Genomic DNA, 9,958 nt, shown 5'->3' on the forward strand with positions numbered 1-9,958 from the left:
CTATCGATTTAATTTGCTAAATCTTTGTCACTTATGTCACCTAAAGCTTATAGTTTCCTCACAATATGCAACATTTACTCAGAAACCATCGTATATCATCACTGCAGTTAGCTTACCCACAAGAGATACAAGGTCAGATCAAAATCAAACTTACCTTTATCTTTGAGAGGATAAAAATTGGTCTACTATTCCTGAATAAAGAAACCGTCTCCCTGAGGGGGAAAAACACTTCATGGGAAAATAGACAAAGTCAGTCGTCAGTCAAACGTTATTTGATTAGGCAAATTACACAACCAATCAGCAATCGCTCCCTTGGAGCCATTTATGATTTGTTTCGCTGTTTCCACGGGGTTAAAGAAGAGTTATCAGACAAATTCAGGTTGTGTTCCATTCAGACGTTATCATCCCTATATGTTTGTGCTTAATATAACAGAAAACATTAGCTTTTCTGCTATGTTGGTGTTACTAAGTGTCACAGCAATGTGTCTTGAATATGTTTTGCATTAAGGTGCTTCTCTTTGTTTTTGGAATTATTGCATGAGCAGACATTTCATTAGTAGGTGTTTAATTCCTTTAACTATAACATTTCTAGCGTTGTTTATAAACGTTTTAGTCAAGCAACAATATATAAATTATCTTGTGTAGGCTTGTCTTAAATCAGGGATTTAAAAATGAATTGATTCTAAATAAAAACGGTAGGCTTTTCTTTTCTTTTTTTTTACATTTCCCGAGTTAGAACGAAACGAACGAAATAAAACATTACTTAATAAATTCAAGGCACTGTAATTTCCGCATCCATTTGATATATATAAAATTATACAATTATTTTATTTCATCATATGCGTGATTTATGAATTTATTTATGAAAACTTCGTTTTGAAGTATAGCTAGGCCAGTGCTACCTAAACCTGTCCTGGAGGACCCTTAGCTCTGCACATTTTGTATGTCTCCCTTATCTAACACACCTGATTCAACTCATCAGCTCGTTAGTAGAAACTGCAAGACATGAATTGGGTGTGTCTGATAAGGGAGACCTACAAAATGTGCAGAGCTAAGGGTCAGGACAACACTGTATGAAGACCAAACTTTCGTCGTAGCAAGGTAATTGCGACTTAGTGGCAACGTAAATAAGTTAACCATAATACGTAACTGCAACGTAATTTGACGACCAAACTATTACGTTGTGACAACCGGAAAAGTGAAATTCCTGGATACGTTGCTACAACGTAACTTTGTGACGTTGTCAGTTAGTAATAAGGACGTTCTGACAACGTTGAGGATCACTGGTTATCTTGCGTACATGGCACATTTTTAGTAGATTATCGTTTCTCTTTTTTTAAGAATTGTCTTGTAACACTAATAAGTTATAACTCTTATTTAAAAGTTAAAATGAAAATGACTAACCTGTTCTTTTGTTGTTTCTTTAGGATCGCCTGCCAGTAGGCCTACCTGTAGAAATGGAGTAGTTCTCGCCTGGACAGTTCTACGTTCCTAGGAAGTGTCCCTTTCTTTCTTCGTTCAAACAAAATAATATTAATATATACAAAATAATAACAATATAATTGTAATGTATACTGTTTTCAAAAACAAAATAAATGAGCTGGATTTGCCTAATTGAGTGTGGGTCCATCATTCATAAAATATTTCGTCTTTATTGGGCAAATGAGGACACAAACTGTCCGCCCTGAAAATGACCAACTTTGTACCACAACGTCGTGATTACTAACTGGCGATGTAGCAACGTATCCGGGAATTTCACTTTTCCGGTTGCCACAACGTAACTAGTTACGTCGTCACAACGAAAGCTTGGTCGTCAAATTACGTTGCAGTTACGTAACAATCACGTATTATGGTTAGCTGGGAGGCCAGCTCCTTCACATGCATAGTGCGTAAATCATGCTGTTTCCATACAGAAAGACAACATTTTGAGCACCTGGGTTGCTGTCTTAAAAAGCATGAAAGTGTGGCTTTATTAGCATGTTTATAGTTACAGGGGTACAGCAAATTTAATCAGCATCTATCCACTGCGCTAAGCATGGAAGTTGGACTTGATCATGATTGGTTAATTTGGCTGTCATTCATGAAACTGGCCAATGAAACTGTGCGCACCATTTTAAGTTTGAAAATCCTGACCGTCTTTCTGAGTGAGGTCGCTGTGAGTGAGAGAGCTGCTGCGCAATAAAACTGCATTATTTTAACCATGAATAAACAAAAATATAACCTAATAAGTTGCAGTTAAGGCATATTGAATGTTAAAATGCATTTCAAATATAAAGGTGTGGGTCTCATTACCCATATTAAAAGTCTAGAAGTATGATATCGGTGTCAGTACAGTGTATCAAAACACTGCAGGAGTGTTTTAGTCCACTTTAGAAGAATGTAAACATTCAAGGAACCATTTGTCGTGACAATCATACATTTCCAGTGTATTTTTTAGTTAAAAGAAATCAGTTCTGAGTAGAGCTTGGCAATATAGCTTTCAGCAATTATTTAATGTAGCTCATTTATTTATGTTTAAAAATCTATGTGTGTGGTTTGTTTTGTTTAAATTATTATTATTATTATCATTTTTGGTCAAAGAAATGATCATTGTAGCTAAGCAGATTCAAAATGTTTAATAAAAGAAGTAAAATATAAAAGGAGTGTTGTTATAAATATTTAACTATTTATTATTATTTAATATTGTTTTTACAAATCCTAATATTAAAATATAAATATTTTATATTTTATAAATATGTAATAGTAGTTTATACATATTTAATATGAATAATATTTAATAATAAATAAAAAGTGTTAATAAGTAATTGCATATTTAATTTAATCAAATTATTATTATTATTATTTAATTTCAAAATAAATTTTAATATTTTATAAACATGTAATATAATTTTTATCCATTTTAAATATTAATGTAATAAATAAAATTAACAGCTTTAATAATAAATAAATAAATAATTAAATTTAATAATTTAATAAAATAGTAACACATACAATAACAATATGCAATGTTCTTCAATAATAGTTTATTAAATATTAATATTGAATGTTTTATAAATACTTAATAGTATTTTTATATTTAATAATATTATGTAATTAATTAATAATAATAATAACATATATTACAAAAAAAAATAACATGAAAAAATGCAGCAAAGTCTTTAAACATTTGAGTGATGATGCAACTGAATCACTGAACCAGACTCTTGAACTGATTCATTAAAAAAGAGCATTTGAACTGAATCAAATTTAGTGACTGTCTGCTACTGAAGTTTAAATCAGATGCTATTAAACTATGATATTATTTTCCTATTTAATAAGCAAATAAAAAGCAGATTGCAGTTGATTCATTTTTAAATCACAAAATCTTTATGCTTGTATCATAATATGTTGCGCAGGCCGATATGAACCGCTTCTTGTTTCACAAGCCAAACAGAAACTGTAATAGATTCACATTCGCAGGAAGTGCAGAGGACAAAACAGAAGAAACGAGCGACCGGGCTCACGATGGCTTTTCCATCTCGCTCGTCTCGGGTTTCTGGTTTCACAGTGGAGTTCAGGTATGTCTTTATGTGCCTCCCTCCATCCATCCATCATCCAAACACACGCACACGCTCCCTCATCCGCAGACAAAAGCTCCTGACAGGTTCCTGTGAAACCCAATCGCTCGCTGCTGCTGCTGAGACACAGGTCTGAGCTCGAGTCCGTCTGTCAGCGGATTAAAACAGACGCTTCACTCGCTGCTTGTGCTTATTTCAGTTCCACACGTTTAAGAAGTTCAGATGACCCACAAACACTCAGGATAGTCAGTGAAATGCAATAGATGTTCCTAGAAGTTGGATTTTTTTCCCAGTTTTGCTTTTTTTTAATAATGCAAATGCTTTATCAAAACATCTAACTTGTTTATGAATAAATGCATGAGATGAAACTGTTGTAGAAATCAGAATCATATTCGTCCCAAATTATTTTATAATTTTTGCCTAGAAATGTGTACATCAGAAGTTTGGAAATGGAAAGATTGGTTTATGTATTTTTGGTCAAACAGACTTGAGCAAGTTTCCAAATTTATAATTATATATATATATATATATATAGTGTGAATCTTTTAGAATTAGAATGAAAAGCTTACTGTTATTAGTAAGCTTTTCATAATTACATTTACTGTAAAACACTTCATATCTACTTATGTACTATCTTATTTTCCTGTGTATTAACCATTTCGACCAGTTCTTATCCAATACTTGGTCTTAGAGAAAGGTTATTTTCTCCATATCAAATATATCCTTCACATTCACTATCCACTCATCTTTTGTTGGTGGATTCTCATCCAGCCATTTCTTGGTTTCATTTCATGAAACCAAGAACCATGCTTTTTTACTACCATGCTTTTTTAACCATTTTTTTTTCAACCATGCTTTTTTACTAGCAACCAATAACAATCTGAGAAGGTACTTGTCTTAGTATTAAAATCAGTTGGTACTATATGTTTCCTAAATATATAGTACCAAAGCTATGATCAATCTCAAAACCCTGTATTGATTCTATTTCAGTGACTACCATTAACCAGTAAAATTGCCAGATAGTTCCAGAATATATGAAAATAATCTGCCATTAGGCCTGTTCGAGATGCACTACACTAACCTGTCACTGGCTGGCGAGAGCAGCCGCTTGCAGTCGGGGCAGAATTAAGACGTCAAATCAGACACTTTCTGCTCCCGGAAGTGACGCTCTCACGGTGTTTCCATACTCTTATCACAGATAAAGTGAATTAAATGACATATTTGTCAAATACACAGACACGTTTTTATGAGCAACGGAAACACTTTTTATATACTGCTTAATACAGAGCCCGTTCATGAATAAACTTCAACATCAACATATACTATTTAAATACAAATAAATTGGGGGTATATATATGCTTTTATCAGTGTTTTATTAATAAACGTGATTCAATATAACAGTGCGACTACACTATGCTTTTACTGTTAAAAAAACACAGATTTGTGAGCATTATTGGAATTTAATTGTTAGAATAAACGCAACACACCTTGTGCTTGTCATCACAGAATCTGACCAATGAGAATAAAGTGTGTCGTCATCAGTGCTCTCGCTGCCGATTTTGAGCAACTGCAGCGCCTGACCTCAGCGGCTGGTCTCGTTTTGCTCTCGCGGTACTTTGATGGCACATGTGATCGTAAGGAAGCTGCAGCACCGATCAAAGTCGGACAAATGTTCTAACCAGAATGCATTGCTTTTGTCAGGCGGCAGCCAATTTTTGTGGCACCGCATGAAGTCGAATTGAGTTGTTACATCGTCTTCAGTGCAGATTCTGTAAATATTTTCTTTTTGGAATAATAAAAAATCTAATTATGTTTTTTCCATGAGAATTCTCTCCACGGACCAGGGGCCATAGACAGCTTCTGTCACAACTTGAAACATCTGACAATGTGTTTGTTCAGACAATGGGCGGGTGGTCATCCACGATGGACTGTCTGAACTCAAACACTGAAACGCTGGTGCAGCATATTATGGGTTCAGGGAACCGTGGTCACATGCCTCCACCGTCACCACACCCCTCATCAAATACAGTATTTGTATGTACACATGACACGTAGACACTGTCCACCTGCACATAGCCAGCATAGTACCTCAACTTCGGTATAGTGACTACACATGTTTGTAGCCTATAGTGCAAAGGAACATTTTATTGTTGGTTCCCTTTGTGTTGTGCATCTTAATATTTATATTTGCACATATATATATATATATATATACACATTCCACCTACTTAATGTGCACCCGTTTAATACAAGAGTAACTCCAATATAAGGCTGAAAGGGAAAAAGTTGTTTTGTCCAGTAACTGTATAAGTTTGCCGAAAAACATGTTCAGTTGCTGACGGTAGATGGTGCTGTATGTATAGATTATTTTTTCTTGGATAAAATATCTATTAATATAATATTCCATACATTATCAGTGCTTAAGTTGATAGACAGCTAATTATTATATTTTTAGTCATTATTAGACAGATCATCAATTCATATTTTATTAGATAATAATGTTATTTAGATATAAGTATTAAGATTATAAATGTATTATTATTAGAATGTTAACAAGAATATAAATAATATTATTTAGGCTCTATAATAACTAATCCTTTCATTTACTGTCACGGTCCTGCTGGTGTGCAGGCCACCAGATGTCACTGTGTGTTTGTTTAAGCACATGGCTTGTTGTTGGTGCCATGTGCTCTCCTGTCTATTGTCTTGACCCTGCCCTCCTTGTTATCTCATTGTTTCAGTTACTTCACCTTCACCTTTATTCTCCTGGTGTCTGCAGTCTTGTGCTGTTTTGTTGTTTAATTGTCAGATGTTTGACGTCGTGTGTGGGCATGTTTGCGTGTACTGCAGTTCTCTGTCTGTAGGTTTTTGTTCATTTTTGTTTCTCTTTATTAAAAGCACCCACTTTCTCGCCTCATCTCTCTTCCAGAATCATGACATATATATGGGATCAGATTCCCGCCTAAAGTATTGCAGTCACGGATAAAAAAATAACAAGCGTGAAAACAAAATTTAAAAACGCAAGTAAAAATATATTGCACAAGATTTAAAAACGAAAGCAACATATAGCAAACAATGGTCACGGATAGAAAAATAATAAGCGTAAATCAAAAAATTAATAACGCATTTTTAAAAATAATAAGCATGAATCAAAACTTCAAACACGTTTAAAATAATATTGCACAAAATTGAAATATTAATGCAAAATTATCTGACTTGCGCACAAAATCATGTTTTCCTTGGTTATATTTCTCAGTTTTTCTGTTCTCAGACATTTTCTGCTCATATTTAAATTTTTTGTGTAATCTAATCCCATACATATACAATCGAAAAATGATATTTAAAAAAGTGTGAAAATTCAAATAATTGTGACAAATATTTACATATTTAAGCAGTTAAGCAGTTTTTAAGCAGTACTACAACCAGTAACCCCTAACATTACTTCCAATTCTAGTTCTACTGCTGACACGAAGTAAAAATAACGATGCAACCAATTTTTATTTATGATCTACTCTCAAGTCTTATACTTATCCATATTTTAGAAATCTCAAATCTTTAAACTATTCCTACTTGAGCTTAGAATAAAACAACATCCAAATATAAATCCTTTCCCAATTTGTAGATCATGCAACAAAATAGTCCTCAAAAAACATTAGTGTCCTCAACAGTATTATGATAGTATTGTATTGTTCATTTTCACCTTCATCCTCCATGTCTTGTATAAAGTCCTGCAGAAGGTTGAACACTCTAGACTCTCTCTGACACCTCATTGTACCCTTCTCACTGAAGACAGGTTATAGTGACGTGACTAAAAAATCAGCATTCACCATAGGTTTACAGAGAAGTTAAGCAAATTTATTTATTTTTTGGAAAAGTAGTTTTTAAAAGATTCAGTGCAGATTTGATAGTGAACCAATGTGAGGAGCCCATACAGTTTCATTCCAGAGCAGATTTGTTGCAACATGGGAATTATCCTGACTGTAGCATGCAGGACTAGAGCTATAACAAAAAAGTAAAATAAATAATGTTAACTTAAATTCTACAAGGTGAGCCTACATTAAAGGAGACGTCTTACCGCACAATGTTTTCCTTTCTTTGTACAGACACTGCCCCTGTGTAGCCTCATACAATCCCGTCTGTGCACCCCATCAGGGTTGTATTGTCAGCTGCCTTAATCTTTGAACAAAACCACATTTACTCAAGTCACACATAAAATATAAAGGTACCTTAGTTTAGTGTTTAAGTTTACATATAAGGTTTACAAGAATAAAAAAAAAAAGTTAATTAGTTCATGAACAGATAGTATGGATTGAATAATGATAAGAACACACTAACAATTTACACTACATAACCATAAAAGATAACCGTATCTGCTGCGACTCGCCGGCATTGTGCAGAGTATCACAACACATGCATTGTTTACATGAAGCAGAAGCAAGCTCATGCGTCATGATACTCTGCACAATGCCGGCGAGTCGCAGCAGAAGTGACATTCTTACACATGAACCCTTTTCTTCTTTTGCCATCAGCTGTGATGAACTGGAACACATTTTCAGGGGAGCATAGAAGGACCTACAGAACTCCATATCTAATCTACTGTTGCATTCAGTGCAATTCTCTCTACAAAGACACTGAAGGCTACAGGGGATGTGGACAGAAGGGGAAACTACAAGGATTCTACTCCGAAAATTAATTTGCAGGATACTACAGCATTGACTGTTTATGCGGCTGGAGGCACTTTCTGAGATCTGATTTTCTATTGGATGCAATGCTGCAGCAGTAGCCCAGAATGGACAATAATAGTGTTAGAACATATTAGACTGGGTTTGCATAAACCCTCATTGTGTTGCCCTTAAATTTGGCATTTCTCACAATTATCTTTTGACTTTGCTTATATTTTGGAGGTGTTACTTGTGAAATTGAATGTCAAACACATTGGCCTGCATATGCATTAAACTAATTTCAGTATGAGTATTAGCTTCATATTTTCACCAAAGAAACTGCTGTCCTTTGGTGCTATAGACTATAGTACTGACAAGATCGTCAGTCAGTGTTATGATGGTGCCTGCACCATGAGTGGTATCAGGGGTTGGTTGCAGGCTCTGCTTCAAAAGAAACTTGGTAGAAAAACACCATACATGCACTGCTACAACCACCAACTTCACTTAGCAGTAGTGCATGCCACGCAAGCAGAACCTTGTGCAGGAACATTTTTTGATTTGTCTTCAGCACTCCACTCACTTTTCCATCGCCAGTATGTCATACATAACTATGATGTCCCTTGCTTTAAAAGGCTGGAGACAAGCCACTATGATGTGAAAAAGTGTCTTGTAGACAGTAAGGAGGGTGTTTTGGCCATTCTCTCCGAGGTTTCACACAGTGAAGCAGTACTGCACCCATGGATATCAGAACAGAAGCATCTGGCTTTGTGCAGCTGGAAACGTACACCTTCTTTAAAATTGGCGATTTTGAAATTGAACAAATCGAACAAACTAGTCTTTTCTAGATTCCAGTATGCTCAGCCCATTCCAGCTTCTGGCTGGTAGTGAAAGAGAAAACCTAACAAATAAAATGTATGTTGCTAAACCTATGTTGCTGAGACAGTTTCCAAACAAATCAGATCTTACAGCAATGCGCAAACACATGCACAAGGAAGCATTTCCTGAGTTGCATAGGTTGATCACTGCTTTAGTGATCGGAGTGTCCTATGCGTCATGTGAAAGGTCCTTCTACTACATAAACTGTAGTAATTAAACAAATATTTATGAATTTTTCCTATATACAAATATTATATAATATATACATTATATACAAATATGTATTAAAAATATATATTTTATGACAGAATTGCAATTGTATTGTAATAGTGTGCTTGAAAATCACATGTATTTTATATAAAAACCAAATGTGACAAATGTTTTTTATGAACAAATGCAGAAAGGTTTTTATAGTAACAGTAAGAAAATATTGGTTTTTATCAAGTGAATCGTCTTGCTTGCAATCCTGAGTTGCTTGGAAGGTTTGCTACATCCCTCAGAGGCTCATCAAGGGCCATCATGTTGGCAGGTGCATCTAGCATATATTATGCAGCACACACACTGCTGCAATAATTTGGCATGCCCTCTCAGGTATGTACAAGAGGACTCCCTCAGAGTGATCAATGTATCGGAATCTAGATTTCAAAACACTAATGCATCTCTCCACAACTCCCCTCATTTTCCTTTGTGTGTCTTTCATGTGCCTCTGATGCTGGATGAAGAACTGGAGTCATCAGCCAGGGTCTTAAGGTGTAGCAACTGTCCCCTGTAAAACAGATCTTTTCTGATGACTGAGCAGTGAGCACAGACGTAACGACATTCCCAAACGTTTTTTTCAATATGTTCTCATTTGAAAGAAGACAC

The sequence above is a fragment of the Onychostoma macrolepis genome, chromosome 03 (genome assembly GCF_012432095.1).
Source record: "Onychostoma macrolepis isolate SWU-2019 chromosome 03, ASM1243209v1, whole genome shotgun sequence".
NCBI classification, from domain to species: Eukaryota; Metazoa; Chordata; class Actinopteri; order Cypriniformes; family Cyprinidae; genus Onychostoma; species Onychostoma macrolepis.